Source organism: Peromyscus leucopus, chromosome 7 (genome assembly GCF_004664715.2).
Source record: "Peromyscus leucopus breed LL Stock chromosome 7, UCI_PerLeu_2.1, whole genome shotgun sequence".
NCBI classification, from domain to species: Eukaryota; Metazoa; Chordata; class Mammalia; order Rodentia; family Cricetidae; genus Peromyscus; species Peromyscus leucopus.
The window spans coordinates 22,850,726-22,870,129 of record NC_051069.1 but is presented as its reverse complement, the minus strand read 5'-3'; the positions used below and the strand labels follow the sequence as shown (position 1 = coordinate 22,870,129).

The 19,404-nt window shown below is 40.4% G+C and overlaps 1 long non-coding RNA gene across 1 annotated transcript; it reads left to right on the top strand.

Annotated features, from left to right (window-relative positions):
- Positions 1-3,021: 3,021 nt before the first annotated feature.
- On the top strand, positions 3,022-8,656 carry LOC119088411. The gene is made up of 3 exons (XR_005092082.1): positions 3,022-3,317; positions 5,509-5,813; positions 8,439-8,656. It is a non-coding gene; the product is annotated as an uncharacterized LOC119088411 (long non-coding RNA).
- Positions 8,657-19,404: the final 10,748 nt, after the last annotated feature.

The window sequence follows — 19,404 nt, the reverse complement described above, 5'->3', positions numbered from 1 at the left end:
TTTGTCTGTCTGTCTATTGTCTGTATCTAACTGTCTGTCTGTCTATCTATCTATCTATCTATCTATCTATCTATCTATCTATCTATCTATCTATGTTTATGCACCACATACATGCCTGGTGTTCACAGAGTTCAGAAGAGAGCATCACATGCCCTACAACTAGTTGTGAGCTGCCATGTAGGTGCTGGGAACCAAACCCAGGTTTTCTGTGAGTAGCAAGTGCTCTTAACCACTGAGTCATCTCTCCAGTCCCCAGTTCACCTGCTATGTGATTCCGTGTGTGTGTGTGTGTGTGTGTGTGTGTGTGTGTGTGTGTGTGTGTGTATGAGGCGCATATCAGTTAAGATGCATGCACGTTGTTTTAGTACACACACTAGAAGGGAATAATAATTTCCAAAGGTAAGTCCATACTACTAAGTTGTACTTCAGTGAGTTCTGCCACTGATCACTGTGTAAGTTGTGCACTCTCAGTTAATTCTTGACCTTTAAGAAGCTGTTTTCCTTTGTCTTCTATTTTGCACCATACTCTTAATGTCAAAGATACAAAGGACACCCACCTAAGGTCACAAATATGTTTACCTGTGTTCTCTTCTGCAAGGACTAAAGGTTTAAGTTTTATATTCCAGTCAATGGGGCCAGCAAGATGGCTCAACAGGTAAAGGTGAGGCCACTACCCCTCAGAATCTCTGGGACTCACATGTTAGAAGGTGAGAACTGACTCCCACAGGTTAATCTCTGACCTCCACATATGCACCATCATGTCATGTATGTATATAAACACACACACCAAATAATAAACAGATAGATAGATGATAGATAGATAGATAGATAGATAGATAGATAGATAGATAGATAGATAGATAGATAGATAGATAGAATCTAAGTTTGGTCTATGGTCTACTATGAATTAATTATTTTAATGGTGCAAAAATGTGAATTGAGTTTTTCATCATCATTCTCATTACCCTCCTTCTCCTCTTCCTCCTTCTCTCCTTCCTCTTCCTCCTCCTCACGTATAAGCATACAAATGCTCTAGTACCTTTTAAGGAAAAGATCGTTCTCTCCTCCCAATCTTCTCTGTACTTGAAAACCAGATGTCCATACAGCTGTGTTTCTGTCTCTAGGCTGTCCCCTAACTTTTTTTACCTGTCAATATCCAACCATCTTGATCATTGTAGTTCAATATATCTAATAGATCTTAATCTTGAGATTCGATAGGGTCAATTTTCCCCATCCATTTCTGTTTTCCAATTTTTTTCTGACATTGCTAGGTCCCTGGCATTTTCATTAAAACTTAATCAACTTGTTGGGGTGTGATTGGAATCACATAAATCTGTATATAAATTTGGTAAGAACTATCGTCATTAAAATATTAAGTCAGATTCTGCTGCACTTAGATCTGTTCCTTGCTCAGCCATCATCAGAGAAGCTTTCTCCTGCAGCAGATGGGAACAAATACAAAGACCCACAGCCATACATTACACAGAGAGAGAGAGAGAGAGAGAGAGAAAGAGAGGGGGGGGAACTCAGCTTTAAATGGGGTGTCTCCATCAAATCCCTCCCCTCAGGACCCAGGAAACTCTGCAGAAGAGGAGATGGAAAGAATGTAAGAGCTAGAGAAGGTGGAGGACACCAAGAAACAAGGCCCTCTACATTAACATGATCAAAGCTCATACAAACTCACAGAGACTGAGGCAGCATGCACCAATCTGCATCAGGTCCTTTGTGTGTGTATATATATATATATATATATATATATATATATATATATATATATATATATATATATATATATTATGACTTCCCATTTAGTGTTTTTTATGGGATTTCTGAATGTGTAAATGAGTGGATCTCTGATTCTTGTGCCTTCTCTTGGGCTCTTTTTCTTCTGTTCATTTGTCCTGTACAGCCTTGATGTGATAGTTTTTGTTTTATTATATTTTATTTTGGTGTATTTTTATTGTTATCCCTTATACATCTGTTTGTTTTCTAAAGAGAGACAGGAAGGGAGTGGGTCTTGATGGGAGGTGAAGAGGGAGGCACTAGAAGGAATAGAGGAAAGGGAACCATAATCACATACAAATCTGTTTTCAATAAAAGGGAGGAAACCATTGAATCACTTGACCTAGGACCATAGCACTGTTTTCCATGGAATCAAGTCTTTAATTTCTCCCAGTAGTCTTTTAGTTTTTGACAGACATCTTTAGTTACATTTATATTTAAGCATTTTTCTACTTTTCTTTTGGTACAGCAAGTAATGTTACAAGAGTATTTCTAATTAATTACAGTAAGTTAAAAATATTCTTGTATTTTCTATGTAGATAATCATGCCATCTACAAAGAAAGACAGTATTACCTCTTTTCCACTATGGGTATCTTTTCTTTTTCTTCACTTCTTGCAATAGCTAGAGCTTCCAGTGAAAAACTGACCCAAAGTAACACAGATCTTCTTGCCCTATTCCTTTTAAGAGAGTAATAATTCTACCTATTGCTATCTATGATGTTAGCTATAGATTTTAACAAATGCAGTTATAAATCATTTCTCTCCTACTTTCAATTCCACCCACGCTACTACAAATGATGAGTTTCATTCTTCTTTATGACTGAATAATACTTCATTGGGCATCTATACATTTTCTTATCCATTAATTTGTTGATAGGCCCCTGGGTTGTTTTCATAGCTTGCTTATTATTGTGAATGGTGCCACAGTAACCATGGATGTGCAGACTTCTCTTTGGTGTTCTGACTTCATTTGCTTTGAACAAACACCCTAAAGGAGAAGAACTCAATCAGACAGACGGTCTAATTGTAGACCCTCTCTGCTGCTTTCCATATGGCTGATCTAATCTGCATTCACCCTTCACAGTTTCCATGAATTCCTTGTTACCATAATCTTACCAACATTTATTTTCTATTTGCTTGTTAGCTTTGTAACAGTCATTCTGATTGGTGTGGATTGATGTCTCATCCCGGTTTTTATTTATTTCCCTGATGATTACTAAAATGAATGATCTTTTTTCATGTTTGCTGACTGTTTGTATTTTATCTCTAGAGACATTCCACGGAGAAGTATTCTGCAGCTTACTTGCTGAATCTTCACCTGGACTATCTGTGCCTCGTTGCCTGGCTTTCTGTGCCCTTCACTTCTTCAAGGACGCCAAGCCACTCTCTTCTCGCTGGCTTCGACTGAGATGAGAGCTCTGCTGTAATCTCTGACTTGGTTGCTGTGCGTGAAAAGCATCTCACTTCGTCCTCATCCCAGGTTTTCTTTGAAGGTTTCTCTTTTAGCACCAGTTCTGAAAGCAACTTGATTACGGTGAGCTCTGATGGAAAAAAGTTCTTCATGTGTTTGTTGTGCTTGGGGCTTATTGATCTTCTTATATTTGTGGATCTGTGGGTTTTTATCAAAAAATTAAAAATTGATCACTTTTTCCTCACATTTTTTTCTCTCTTCTTCCTTCAGGGACTCCAGTTACATGAATATTAGATTTCATGTTTTCCCATACCTCATAAAAGTCCCTCCCTGTATTTCTCTGTGTTTCTCTATTTTGGAAATCTGGTGGTAGCTTTAGGTTTTTAACAGATGCTGTTATCAAGAATTTCTCTTCTATTTCCTTTTACAACAAATGACAGGTTTTGTTCCTGAAGACCCTTTTGGTTGGCTGTGTTTTCCTCCACAAATAATGAACTGTTCATCCTATATAATACACTGTTCATCCTATATAATACACTGTTCATCCTATATAATACACTGTTCATCCTATATAATACAATGTTCATCCTATATAATACACTGTTCATCCTATATAATACACTGTTCATCCTATATAATACACTGTTCATCCTATATAATACAATGTTCATCCTATATAATGCACTGTTCATCCTATATAATACAATGTTCATCCTATATAATACACTGTTCATCCTATAAATACACTGTTCATCCTATAAATACACTCTTCATCCTATAAATACACTCTTCATCCTATATAATACACTCTTCATCCTACATAATACACTGTTCATCCTATATAATACATTGTTCATCCTATATAATACATTGTTCATCCTATATAATACATAGGCAATCTGATCTAGCCAATTGTTTGTTTTAAATTTGAGACTTCATGTTTTTCATCTGTAAAATTATTTCCCCGTCTTTACTACTTTTTCAACAGGGGGAAGCAAGTTCTGAGTGCTGTTTTAATAACCCTTTCTACTAGTCTGACATCTGTGCATCCTCAGTTTTCTTTCAATTGATTGGTTTCCTTCTCATTAGGACTCCTACTTTTTGGCTTCTTTGAATTCATATTGGTTTTTTTTTTTTTAAATCAATGCCAAACATGATGAAGTACCTTGCTGGGCACTGTGGGGATTTATATTTATGTATTCATAAAAATATTATTGGTCCTTTCCCTAAAACTAAGTTCAGATAGTTGGAAACTCATGGGTGCTTTTTCATCTTGCCTGTAAGATTTCTTAGACAACATGAGAGCAGCGTTTAGTCTAGGAATAGTTTTGTTAATTCTGATGCTTCTTACTCTACCTTGAACAGAATCAGAAGTTCCTTTGACAAATTTGTAATCTTATGCAGAAATGTTTTAGGCCCATTTGAAAGTGTACCATCTCACGGGCAGGTGCTTGGCAGTCAGCCCTGTCCATAGTGCTACTTAACTCTCTCAGATCTCTAGACAAATCTGTGGCCCCATGACACTCTATTTAGTTTATTTAATAAACATATATCCATAAATGTACCTGTGTTATCACTGTTTACAAATTTTGCTGTCTTCTTTTTCCTAGTTTACATATAAGATATATCTGTGATATATGTGATATACATACACATATGTTTTTTACTTTGATCTGTGATGCTGGACTTAAGACATTTAAGGTGACAGGGTTTTGTTGGATTTATAGCTATGTGTTCCTCTGTTTACTGTTGTGCAACAATTTTCTTTAATTCTCAATGTTCTTTTTTAAGACAAGGTTTTTTATCTTTATGGATTTTGCAACTCAGGAGCTGATACAAAGCACACTGGTGTTGATTTATCTTTCCTTCATAATGTCCAACAGGCAAGTTGGGGTGTTTTAGTGGGTGGATCCTGGAAAGCATCTAGAGATCTCACCACCCACATATTTAGTAATTGACACAGGGCAATCACCACACTCTCCTATGAGGAAACAACTAAAGTGTCACGTCTGGTTCTTCCCTATGGCCTGTGGAGTTAATAAACAATTTCAGTGCATTGGCAGGATCGAAAACTAGCATACAAAAATCAACAGCATTGCCATGTGCTAGAACTATCTAAAAAAAGAAATCAAGTAAGCAATCCTATTTATAATAGCTACCATAAAATAAAATACCTATAGATGTATTTAGACAAAGGAAAATTCACATGAAACACAAATGAAGGAATTGTAAGAGAACACTTTAAGATCAGAAAACATTTGATGTCTATGTATTAGAAGAATTAATATTGCTAAAATATACTTTCTGCTCAAAGCCATCTGTAGATCCAAGGCAATCCAAATCAAGCCAGCAATGACAGCATGACAGAAGCAATCGTAAACTGTGTACAGAGTCACAAAAGACCTCCAGCAGCCAAAGCAATACTGAAGAAAAGTGAAAAATCTGGACACATCACACTATCTGACTTCAAAATAATCTACAAAGCTACAGTGACTAAAACAGCATGGCACTGTTGTCTGTCAGATCAGATGCGTAGACCAATGGAACAGAGCAGAGGATGTGTTTACAACAAACTGACTTCTGATGAAAGTGCCAAGAGGGGAAAGGTCAGGCTCTGCGGTAAGTGGGTGTCAAGAATGCTGGGTATCTATATGTCCAGGACAACACACACCTCTTACCATGTACAAAATCATTCCATAATAAATCAGACATAAATGTAAAACCAGAAACTAGGAAAGTACAAAAAAAAACCCATGGGGGAAAGACTTTAAGACATATGTCAAGGCAGAAATGCTTTTGTATATGACTTTAAAAGACAGGGCATTAAAACAAAATAATAACAACAACAAGATCAACTAAAACAGTTCTGAAAAGCAAAAGAAACAATTAAAGGAGAGAGAACACAGCATACTCATGGGGTGGGAAAGAAACATTTTCAAACTATCCATCCAACACGAGATTAATATCCAAGATATATTAGGAACTCAAACCATGCGTATGTGTATAAAAAAAGTCTAATTTTGTTTAATGGGTAAATGATATGAATAGACATTGATGAAAGAAAGCTTGCAAACAGCCAAGAGACCCAAGAAAACACATCCAACACAAATAATCATGGAAATCCAAACCCACACCTTGCGGAGATGTCATCTCACGCTAGTCAGATTGGCTACCATCACAAAGTTAAAACAGGGCCAGAGAGACAGCTCAGGTGGTAAAGGCACTCGCTGATGAGCTTCCTGGCCTGAGTTATGTCTGCAGAGCCTACATGGTAGAAGGAGTGGATTGACTCCCACAAATTGTCCTCTGTCTTCCACATATGTGCTGTAGCATGCGTATACAAAACTAACTAACGAAATGAATAAATGCAAAATAATACAAAACAGGAAAGAGTTTAGCAAGAACGCCAAGAAGGGAAGTTCTTCTACACTGTTGATAGAAATGTCAAGTAGTGGAATCTTCATGGAAAACACTGCACAGGTTCCTTTAAAATGAAAATAGAAACTTCATATGATTCAGAAATCCCACTACTAGGTATGTAGCCAATGACAAGGAAATTGGGGTATCAAAGAGACATCCAAACTCCAACCTTCATGGCAGGATTATGCACAATAGCCAACATGGAATAAACATAAAGGTTCGTCAATAAATTTTTGAAATGCATAACATATACAGTGACTACTATCCAATGATAAAGAAAGGCATTTGCAGAACTATGGATAGAACTGGAGGACATTATGTTAAGTGAAATAGTTTAGGCATGAAAAGAAATAACTGTGTGTTCTCACTTATATATGGAAACTAAAACAGCTGGTTTCATAGAAGCAGGGAGATGAATAGTGGTTATGAGAGGCAGGGAAGGGTAGAGGGAAAAGGTAATATAGGGTGAACTGACTTGAAACTCAGGAGGAATTAGGAGTTTTCTGGAACATAATAGGGTAGCTGTAGTTAGCAAGAATTTATTATAATGTATTTCCAAGTAGCTGGAAGGAAAGACTTTGACTGTTCTTTCCCCCAAAGAGATGATAAAGGTTTGAAGTAATGGATATTTTATTTATATATAATCTTATCTTTATACATTATGTATATGTGTCAAGAGTTCACATACTGTCCCCTAAATATGTACAATTAATGATGTGGCATTTGGAAATAAAATAATGATGCTGAATAAGAGAGGCCAGATTAAAATATAGAGAAAGATATAAAAGGAACAGAGGTGATTGGGGGAATATATTTATTATCTTGTGGAAATATTTTTAAGAGTACATATATACATTAAAAGTTATTAAACCATGTACATTAAACATGTGCACCGGGCATTGGTGGCACACACCTTTAATCCCAGCACTCGGGAGGCAGAGGCAGGCGGATCTCTGTGAGTTCGAGGCCAGCCTGGGCTACCAAGTGAGCTCCAGGAAAGGCGCAAAGCTACACAGAGAAACCCTGTCTCGAAAAAACAACAACAACAAAAAAAAATGTGCAATTCATCATATATTTGCTATTCAACCCCCAAAGTTGCTTACGAATTTGAATGTTGAAAATGTAAAACACATGCCATTTGTGCCACTCTGGCCTTTTTGAAAATATAAACACAACATAAGCCTGGTAGCCTGGTGAATGCAAGATCCCTCTATAAGATGGGAGAAGTTAACAGAAACCCTTCATTTGTGAGGATGCTGTAGGAAGCAGAGACAATCCTTGGTATGTCAGGGGCTGGAGGCACCAAGTGCTCTTTCCCTCCCTCCCCTGTCATGTGACTGATATGAAGGCTAAATAAGAGTCTCTTGGGAATAACAACTGGTGCAAATCCCATACTAGACAAGAGATGATCAGAGAGACCCCAAACACTGAGGAACTCCAACCAGAAGTGAGATGCAGAGGTAGATGATGTCCAGTAGACAGAAGGCTGTCACTGTGAGCCAGACATAGCTTCAAAAATGAAGGAAGGAGGGGACTTGGTGGCTCCAGATGCAACGTGCAGCTGTTGTGGGAAGCCAGCCCAGCCCAGCTACCATGGTGCTGTGTGTGCCCTCAAGGAGAAAAGGGACAGTGTGTGTGAACTGAAAGGCTGATTCACATATCTTAGTAAGATTTTGGGATCTGAGCCACCCAGCTGGGACATGCTGTCCATCTGAATCAAAGCTCTCTCCGCACAGACTAACAGTTCACCTCATTTCAGACTGTGGAGTGGTTGGGGCTTGGTAGCACCAAGGGCATCCTCTGACTTCTGTGAATCTCCTGCAGGGCTACCCCGAGGTGGAACAAGGAGACTTCATCTCAGCTCACTGAGATGGACAACAATGGCTTGTTCTACAGCCATGGAAGGGCTCAGATAAGAAGACAGCTATATCAATGATTTCTTTAAAGAAAAAATTAAAGGACTCCAAGCAATCACCCTGTATTCAACTCTGCCTCCCACCAAAACCCTCACTGGAGAAAAGTATAAAGAGAATTACTCTGAATTCCTTTCTTCTCTAAAAGCATTATTGTTCAAGGTGTCCCAGATGTGATCTTCTCAGACTCACATCTCTGCAGCATTAAGGTCCCAGGGCTTTGTGTAGGAAGCCATTTTGTAGACATGTCAGTGTCTGGTTTCTATTGCTGTGATAAACTCCATGACCAAAGTCAACTTGGAGAGAAAAGGGTTTATTTCATCTTCTATCTTATGGTTCATCATCAAGGCAAGTCAGGGCAGAAACTCAAGACAGGAACCTGGAGAAAGGAGCTAATTCAGAGACCATGGAGGAGTGATGCTTACTGCTTGTTCCTCATGGCTTGCTCAGTCTGCTTTCTTGGGCACCCCAGGACCACCTACCCAGGGGTGGCACCACCCACAAAGTGTTGGGACCTCCCACATTAATCACTAATTAAGCAAATACTCCACAGACTTGCCTATAGGATAATCTTATAGAAGCATTGTCTTAATTCTGGCTCCTTCTTCTCAGATAACTCCAGCTTGTATCAGATTGACAAACAACAACCACCAGGACAGAGAAGGGACATCGATCCTTAGCAGATCAGGAGACCTAGCCAGCCTGGTATAACACCAGGGAATGGCCAGGACTGATCCCTTGTGCTTATGAGGCAGAATACCCCGAAACCTGGAGGCAGAAAGTTCAATCTATTCATGCACTTGAGTTTTGAATATATGATAACTATCCACGCATAAATTTTAATGTTAATGTGATGCCTTCTACTCGGAGGCATAGAAATAACTGAAAAGAGCCTAAATTAGTATCTCAATGAGCAGGAATATTTTTTCCTCTCAGAGGAAAATAGAAGCAAATAAACAACAACACCAGCAGCACCCCCTCTCACTGTGGTGACGCACACTGAGAGAGAGAAGCAAGCCTGGAGATGAGGCTCAGATGGTCTCCTGAATGATCCCTCTGCATGATGCTAACGGCAAACTCTAGATCCTGTTCTGAGGTGCCATCCGTAAAATCCAAGAGAACAGCTCTGTTTAGACAGAGTTCAGTCTGGAAACTTCTCAAGCATTTTCCCTGGGAGTTTCAAAAACATTTTCTACTGAGTGCTCAATATTTCAATGAACTCATACTTGCCAGTAGTAAGAAAGAAAAAAACCCACGCTATCACAGATGGATAGGGGTGGCCAAGAGAGCCCTACCCCTCTTAATAAAGAAGAAAGACAATGATGCTTTATGGGAAAAGATTTACTCGCGATGGCAGGAGAATCCCCTTAGCAGGAACACATTTAGTCCTAGGGCAGTTGTCTAAATGACAAAAACACCCATCCCTCGGGAGCAGACCACCACCCACAACCTGACAGTTCAAAGAGACATAAACAGCAACGCTTGTGCCTCCTCTTTTATCCCTCGGGCAAAATATTCTTGAATACCCATTTGATGTGCACAGTAACAAAGGCAGAGACCACGCTTTCCACAAACAAATAATTTTGTTAAGGATGCAAATCAGATCCAGCAGAATCTTCTCTTGTGCAGACTGCTAATGTATTTTAACCACGACATATATTCTTACATGTTCCGCTTCCACAGTGCCTCTTTCTCTCAGTTGGAGATGCCAGATTTGGACCGCGTATGTTACATCCAGCCAAGAGAACATATTTCTTCCCGAAACACGGCCTTGACAGCAAAGCAAAGTGTGATTAAGTTGTGTCACGAATAGGTGCAGCTCCATCCATCTGGCAAGTGGAGGGGAGCCTGTGCTATCTCATTAAGAACTTTAATGATCTGGTCTGATCAAACATCCCTTTACAATTTGGATAAGTGAAATGATCCAGTCAGATTACTGCAAATGGGTGGGAGCTGTTGTTGTCCTAACAGAACAGAGCTAGGGGCAGGGACCTAGGAAGGGTGGAATTTGTCCATATTTAGGTCAGCGATGTATAGGCAGCAAAGGCGGGCTGCACAGCTTTCTGAAGAGTCTTGGCCAGTAACTTGTGAAACACTGATCTGATTTGCTTGGAAATTTTTTAAAAATAATTGGCTCCTGCTGGCTGAGGCCCTGTGCCAACATCTCATGGTAATTCATTTGTGGCATTCCTAGAAGAGAGAATATGCTGGGAGAGCTGCAGTGATCTGTTTAGGGAATAATCATGTCATCCTCTGAAAAGTGTGCAAGAAAGGTAGCCAGCAGCGGGAGGCCAGCAGAGAGGCCTCTGGGTTTCCTGGGAGAAGATTCTCAATTTAAATGGAAATTGTATGGCCCTTCCTCCTCTGCCCCCTTTCCAGGCTCCAAGGAAGACACTTGTTGGGACTTTTTCAAGAATATATGTATACAGGGTTAGATGCCTATTGGCCAACCCCAGATATGGGGTTTCTAAGATTCTGGATTCTAGGATTAGGACTTTGTGAAGAATCCACCCAACACATTATTTTCTGGGCTTTTGTAGCAGTTACTAAATGCTTGAAAAGCATTTCAAGAAATACATGTGACTTTAAGAAATAAAGGAAAGGTCCAAGTTAATCCAACTCTCCTGGAACTAGTAAGAGCTGAATTCAGTAACTCAGAATACACTGCGGGTACCACAACTGTTAGAAAGAAAACACTGGAAATGGGGCTGGCGTTTACGTTAGTAATTTGCCTTGTTTCTGTGACAATGTGTCTGATGAAAAGAAGCAACTGGGAAAAAGCAGGGGTAAAAGTTTTGAGGTGCAGCCCCTTGTGGCAGGGAAGTCATGGCGGCAGAAGCCTGAGGGGGCTGTTCACACCATATCTGCAGGGGTATGAGGGGGCTGGTCACGCCATATCTGCAGGAGCTTAAGGGGGCTGGTCATACTATATCTGCAGGAGAATGAGGCAGCTGGTCACACCATATCTGCAGGAGCTTAAGGGGGCTGATCATACCATATCTGCAGGAGCATAAAGGGGCTGATCACACCATATCTGCAGGAGCTTAAGGGGGCTGGTCACACCATATCTGCAGGAGCATAAAGGGGCTGGTCACACCATATCTGCAGGAGCATAAAGGGGCTGGTCACACCATATCTGCAGGAGCATGAGGAAGCTGGTCATACCTCAGCCATTGTCAGGAAGCAGAAAGCAATGCTCCTGATCAGCTCACTTTCTCCTTTTTAGTCAGTTGAGGACCCCAGACCACAGGTGGGTGTGTCCACATTTAGGGTACTTATTTCTTCTGCATTTAATCTAATCTAGAAACATATTACAAAATGCCCAGGGGTTATTTCCATGGTTATTCTAAATTTCATCAAGGTGGCATCAAGATTAACCATTACGGCCTCTTAAAATAAAAGGGGAGGATACCTTTTGAAAATAGTTATAAAAGCAGGCAATGTCTGAAAGTTCTAGAGAGAACGGTGGGACAACATTGTCTAGTATATATTGACTCCTAGGACATACAAAAATAGCCCCAACCTATATTTGCCAACTGACCAAGAACCCCAAATAGAAATTACATTTTTCAGCAATGATCCCATCAGGGAAGCCACCAAGGGCACAACAGAAACACCTGTGATTGGAGAAATCTGGGTGCCTTATGCTGTAAACAAGGTACTCATGCAAGTTATTCCTCAGAGCTACCTTCTGGATGCTAAGATGCCACCGGCATCTACTAGTCTATGGATAAAAGCAGCAAGGTGGAATTCCAGATCTAGAAAACATCAATAAAATATTAACAATGCTGCAAATATTATTAGATATATATATAACATATATTTAATAGATAGATAGATAGATAGATAGATAGATAGATTAAATATCCACAGATATTTAAGAGATATCTAAGAGATCACTACAAAGAAGACAGAGTTATTGAGTGGGAATTAGCTAAGGTTGGCAAAAGTTGCTGAGGGCCAAGTGGATGGACCAGAATCACCTAGTCCCCAACTAGAGATAAGAAAGTTTCCCTCATCATGTCTGAGGAACTGAGTCTGGTGGAATGGATAAACATGGAGTTGTTGGTATCCAAGCAGAGATCGTTTTCAGGAAGTCAGTTGATAACGGCATGGATCCTGTTTGAGTTAGGACAGATGTTGGGGCATGAAGTAGAACTCACCAACCAATAGGAAAGGGGTTCCATGAAACAGAGTACCTATGATTATTGACCTAGGATTAGGGCCAGGCTCCAAGATGGAGGTCTTGGGAGGAAATCGGCCCCATGGATGGTGACAGGAAAGAAAGATCCAAGGACTGGTTGCTTCTCTAGCCCCTGGAGCTCTGAGAGTCCCTTTCTGAACCTAGGTGGTCTGACCTGCAGAGTGGAATGAAGGCGACAGACTTCTTCCAGATCTTCCAAGCTCCCCTTGGAGATGGGAAGTTCTAATAAAACATGAAGCCTGCGTCTCGTTAGCTCAAGGACTGGAAAAGCCTGAGTGCACAGGGAACAAGCTATTATTACTGGCACAGGACTATGCTGAGTCAGGCAGGGAAGCTAATAAGAATCTACACACCAGGAGCCTCCAAATTCCCTCAATTTGCAGCCAGCTTCTTATAGAGACAGAGTTGAAAGAGAGATACAAATATAGGGCCAGCAGTTTAATGGAGACTTTTTATTTATTTATGAATGCAATTGAATGAGAAGTATTGCAAAATATAAACATCAGATTATCTTCTCTTACATACTTAGTGGATAAAAATATAATGACATGAAATTCATTCTGTCCCAGGAAATTGGAGCTAGATGGAGGCAATACTGATGGACCATCAGGAAAAAGCTGCCTTGTAGTGTCATTAATTAAGCAAAGCATAAATATTTATTGATCATTACCATGTGCAAAATATTGTGGTAAGTGCTGTGCAAGGTTTGAAAAGGGATAGAGAATGTCTTCTACACTCAGGGATTTCTAACCAATGTTAGGGGAAGAAAGGGGAAAGGTGAGAAGTGGCGCTCATTAGCCCTGTAGCTTCTGCCTGTGTTGCCTGGACATTTTCCGTCCAGGTAGGAACCACAGAAGGCCATTATGCAGCAGACTCAAAGTGTTGAAAAATAAGTCACCAGGAGCAGCCCTGCACCAAGGACTCTGCAGAGTTGCTACATAAATATCCCAGCTCTTTTGCCCCATAGGTGGGACAATTTTGAGCCATGGGCTTTGTACCTTTTCCCAAGTGTTCCCTTGCGGGATTAAGCTCCGGTCAACCGCTGTGTGAGTGGCTTGATGACTCAGTCTTTATTCCTCCTTTCCCCCAGTGTACTTCTCAAATAAATGACTTGCCCTTGAATCTCTAGTTCAAGAACAAGGATCTAGGGGAAAGGAGAAAGGGAGAAAGGAATGGAGGAAGAAAAGCTGCTACTGCTTCTGGGAGACACAAACAAGATAGCCACCAGGTACACATTCTGAGCCCCACCCAGGTTCCTAATGCCTTTCTCTACAAAGCTGATCATCCAACTTTAGTAGGATGGGGATGGGCAGGGCATGTGTGAGAAACCTGCTTCTGTCTGAAAGTAACTACTCTTTCATTTCCCTCCACACATCAGTCTTAGCGTTGTGGTCATTCAGTCGCGCATCCCTCTCCATGCCACACCCTTCTAGAAAGTAGGTTGTGCTCCTAGTGGTTCATTATATAAAGTTGGTGGAAAGGAAGACATGAACCTAGTGAAGAAGATGCCAAAGGGCCAAGCACAGCTCAAGGTTAGCTTTGTAGGGAAAGAAGTATGCAGCTTCACCAGGGGTTCAAGGGGAAGAGGGAAGGGAGAACTCCAACAGGCTAATGGAAGGATAGCAATGAAAGAATTCAGATATAAGGAAATAATGTTGCATTTTGACTATCCAAATTGTGATAATCTTGCTCCTGGTGTGTGTGTGTGTGGGGGTGCTTCCCATTGTATATAGTACTAGTGTGGTTCTCTGCCCTGACACCCACATAGTTAGCAGATGAAACAGCCTTGCTGCACCTCACTGTGTTCCACTAGCCCCCTAGAAGCTAACATACAACCTATGACAGCCAGTCAGACAGAAGAGCCTCCCAGGTCTTTGACTGCAGGGAATGTACTTCAAAGGTAAAGGGGAGATGTGTGGGCTCTCTGTTGCTGGATACTAAATTATTCCAAAATGTGTGGTTTAAAAACAACAACAACAAAACTAGTTATGTTCTCGGTTTTCTGTTGGGCTGGCATTTGGGAGCCCCTTAACTGGGTGGCTCTGGCTCAGGACCTCACACAAGGTTGCAGTCATGGCGTCAGATGGACCAGAAGGATTTGCTGGAGCTGAGGACCTACTGTCAACATGATGTACTCATGTGATTTGAAGCAAGAGCCTGCATTTTATCACTATTGGCAAAGACACCCTCTACATAAGGACTTTACATAGGACACATTTTGAGTGACAGAATGACCTCAATGATATAAACCAAATGATATAATAAAGAAAAATGTAGAAACAACAGTGTCTTTTAGAATGGACCCTGAGAAGTCACACACCATCACTTCCACAATATGCTGTTAGCTACAGGAAAATGCAACCCAAACAGGCAGTGAACATCCAAGGGTGTGAGAACCAGGGCCAAACACCAGGGAATATTTTGGAAGCTTGTTACCATGTTTATTCATGGACAGTCAGCTCTCCAACACCAGTGTCTTACAGTAGCCAGAGGCAGCAGTCATGGAAGCATCCAGCTGGATACATCCTGAAGCTGATCTCCAGCAACTTACGGGTTCTCTTCTACTTATTTTCCAAGCTTGGTCCTCCAGTCTCCTATGTGTTCTATTGGCTCCCACATCCTTGCAAATTGCTTTGAGTTGCTGAAGACAGAAAAGTTAGTTTCTACTGCTTGAAATCAAGAAGCCTATCTAGGACAGGTGATGTTGGTCTCCAGCCAGCAGCTGTTGGTGAGTTTATGTGATAAGAGTTGGGGCAAAGGAAGAACTGAGTCTTAGAGAGTGAAGCTTGTGGAAGGATGCTACAGAGGATGTAACTATAAGTATCTAAGAGAAAAATGTAAGAATCATTGAGCAGCTATGAGGACCAACAGGGCTTCATATAAGAGGCGGTTGAAAGATCAGTGCTCAACAGGTTGTTCATGGATTTTCCTTCTAACTTTTATTTCAACCAAAACCCATCTCCTTTTAGTGAAGCGCCCACTGAATTGCTGAAGAGTTACAGGCTATAGAATTCAGACCAACCTGGAAACTTGGGAGAGTCCATATTTTTAGTTTATTTATTTTTTGAACCTTAAATATATCTTATTTTTCTGTGTGAGGTACATCTCTTTCTTTATGAATTTATTCACTTTCTATTTCATATATCCGTGTCCCCAGGCTCCCAACCACAACCATTGTTCTGAAGGTTCAAGGCAAATTTGCTTATTTGTGTATATTTGTTGTGGGATATTTGTTTACTATGTGAAGATGTGTTGCTGTGATTGGTGTAATAAAGAGCTGAATGGCCAATAACTAGACTGGAGAGAACAGGTGGGACTTAGACAGAGAGAGGACTCTGGGAAGAAGAAAGGCAGAGTTGCCAGCCAGATGTGGAGGAAGCAAGATGGGCAGTAGAGAGATGAGGTAACAAGCCACGTGGAGGAACATAGGTTAAAAACAATGGGTTAATTTAAGTTATAAAAACTAGTTAGGAACAAGCCTATGCTAAGGCTGAGCTTTCATAATTAATAATAAGTCTCTGTGTCATTATTTGTGAGCTGGTGGACCAAAGAAAAATCCAAATACATATGTTATTGCAAAGACAGAACATTGCATTTGCATGCATTTTAAATGTTTGAATTGTTGTATTATAGGTCATATTCTAGTCCTTACAATTGTCCCACTCACTATGCTCTGAAGATCCATCTATTTAGTGTGCTGTGTTTTCATTTGATCAGTGACTACTAACTGCTGTGGGGACTTTCCTAGAATATCCCTGCCACATTTTGTCTTTGAATTCTCCCAGAAATGCATGCAGGATTTCATTCAGTTTCTGGGGGAGCACATTCATATTAGGCCCCTTGCAATGTATCCATAGCATTGGAATAACTGGGTAACAGGATGCTTGTAAATTTAATTCAACAAGGTTGGGCCTGATTGTTCTTTATCAGGTCTCTACAGTTTGTGTTCTTCTAGAAATACATGAAGGTAAAACATTAAACTTAAATATTCCACAGCACTGTCCAACATTCTGAAAACATAGATTTAAGTTGGTTGTTGCACTACAGATCAAATTCTATTCCATATTTTATCATGACTTCATCATCTCCCAGAGAAACCCCCTCCTAATATTTTCACACCGGTGATTTTCAAAGGACACACATATTCAAATCATATCAGATTGTCACTATTAAAAGACTCTATTGGTGGAATCTTTGCCTCTAATTCAGCCTTGGCAGTCTTACATTACATTCCCCTGTGAGTCCTCAGCATCTCCTGATGCACCTAGACAACCCACACAGACACAATGGGGAACCTTCTAATAGAGCTGAGCTTCTCCCAACTGCTGACTTGGGACTGAGCATATGGTTCAAGCCCACCTCTTTTCCAGGCACCAAAAAATCAGATGGTCACCAAAACTGCATAACCCATACATGTCAAGTGGGGAAATGTAAAAGCAAAATGATTCAAGAGTTGAGGGAGAGTGGGTCAGCTCTGGTTTCCCTGTCCAATAAGGAAAGAAATGCAAGGCTACAGGAGTGTGGCTTATCTGACCCTGGAAAACAAAGAGGAAGATAAATTGTCCTGAGCAGATTGGATTTCAAACAACCACCACCACATAAGCAGGGGACACAAATCACCTTTTCTGATTGTGACTGATTTCCCGTCAACAAACAATAAACCGCCATTTAGATGAGCTTAGTTGTTTTATAGTATACTTGCAGGAAATAATCTTGCTGGTTGTGTTGTCACATGCCAGCAGGACACACTGAAGAGGTGGGGCCAGGAGTGTCACAATAATGTCATTAGTTCAACAAACCGATGAGGAATTAGGACAGCTATACTTAACACCCCAATTTATGATACATCAAAGGATCAGAGAGTTTGAATGATTTGCCTTAAATTCCATTGTCAGTAAATTGTAGAACTGGAAAAAAAATGAAAATTAACCATAGGCAAGGGTCACAAATGTGATTTATGATATTATATTTGTCCTAGTAAAACCATACTGATATAAAAGAATTTGAAAAACAAGTGGACTTTATTGTAATAGAATCTGATCCAAGTAGCAACAATCACCAGTTAAGTGGAATAAGTTACATTTAATATTTCCAAATGTGGGCATTGCTTACTGGAGAAAAGAAAGAAGAGGTAGTAATACCTTTGCTTTCTTGTCTGTTTCTATCCACTCAACAATAACTGAAGTTACTTCGTGGGAGATTTTTTTTAAAAACTTCTATCTTGTTCTCCACCACAGAGATCAGAAGTCACCTGCTCTCCACTTCCAACTGTGTACAACTGTAGCTCATAGTACCCCTGTGGGTGCAGCCACCTAGGAGACCCAGTGCACAGAGGGGCGCAGCTTTCCAGAGGATCACTAGTTCATGCCCCAATGAGGAAAAATTTAAAAATGTAGTTGTTTTATGAACCTAGGAACAGCTACAACATTGCTGGAGGAAAAAGCTGCATTTAATTATAGACAGAAAAGAACCTCCTGTTGTAAACTCCTGCTCTTTGTCAGAACTCTTCCCTAATGCTCCAGGAGTAATTACAGACCTGATTACTGCACTGTTGTTGCTCCATATGGCTCACATGGAGACTGAAGAAGCAGGTCCTTCTCATAGTTCCATCCCCCAGAGGGACTGCTGTAGCCAACTCCTGACTCCTCACTGCCAAGCCCTCTCTTTGTGATAAAAGATTGGCTCAGGCAGGAATATCTGTAGATGTAACCAATCGTCTTATTAAAATAAGAAACACAGAGCCAATGTAAAAGAGAAAGCCCCGAGAGGTCAGAGCTCAGAGCTAAAATCTTACCTCCTGCAGTGCTCCTAGCTTCCCCGAGAGAGAGCTTCTTCCTGTTTGTCTTTAAATAGTCTTTCTGTTCTGCCTTCTCATTGGTTGTAAACCCAACCACATGACTGCCTCGTCACTGCCTGTAAGTACCGCCCTCCAGGTCTTAAAGGCGTATGTCTCCAATACTGGCTGTAATCCCTGAACACACAGAAATCTACCTAGCTCTTCTAACCACCACACTCTTGCTATGGCTCTAATAGCTCTGACCCCAGGGCAACTTTATTTATTAACATACAATTAAAACCACATTTCAGTACAAATAAAATATCACCATAAATATCCCTTGAATGTCCTTTTCAGATGTCCATAATCATACGAATGATGAAAACAAACTTCTGGACAAGAAGTTATGCAAGTCTAAGAGAACATAAGTCATGATAAGCTTGACTTGGAGGTGAGCACCATGGTTAAGAAAGTGTCCTTTTCTTGCAATGAGCACAAAGTTGATACTTCTAGATTTTGCACAGTCATATTGCCTTCAAGATTTATTTATCCCAAAGAAGATACGCTTGACTACCTTGTTGGAAAGCTATGCTGACTTTGTAATTTGAAAACACATCTGTCACTCCTACAAGCTGCTACAAAACTTCTATTGAGGCCCAGGAGCTGATGCTGAGGGTGGGATCCCAGTAGGCTGCAAGAGTATGAGCATCCAGGAAGTTGGGAACTTTCCTTTCTATCGATTATTCTTTTCTAACTCAGCTCGACTCACAAAGAGAGAGAAGATGAAGTTTATCAAACCCTCAATGCTTCTCTTACCCTCTTAGCCATTATAATTGATGATTTTGATTGCCAGTTCAATTAGATTAAGAGATAGATAAGAGATTAGTAAAGCATAAA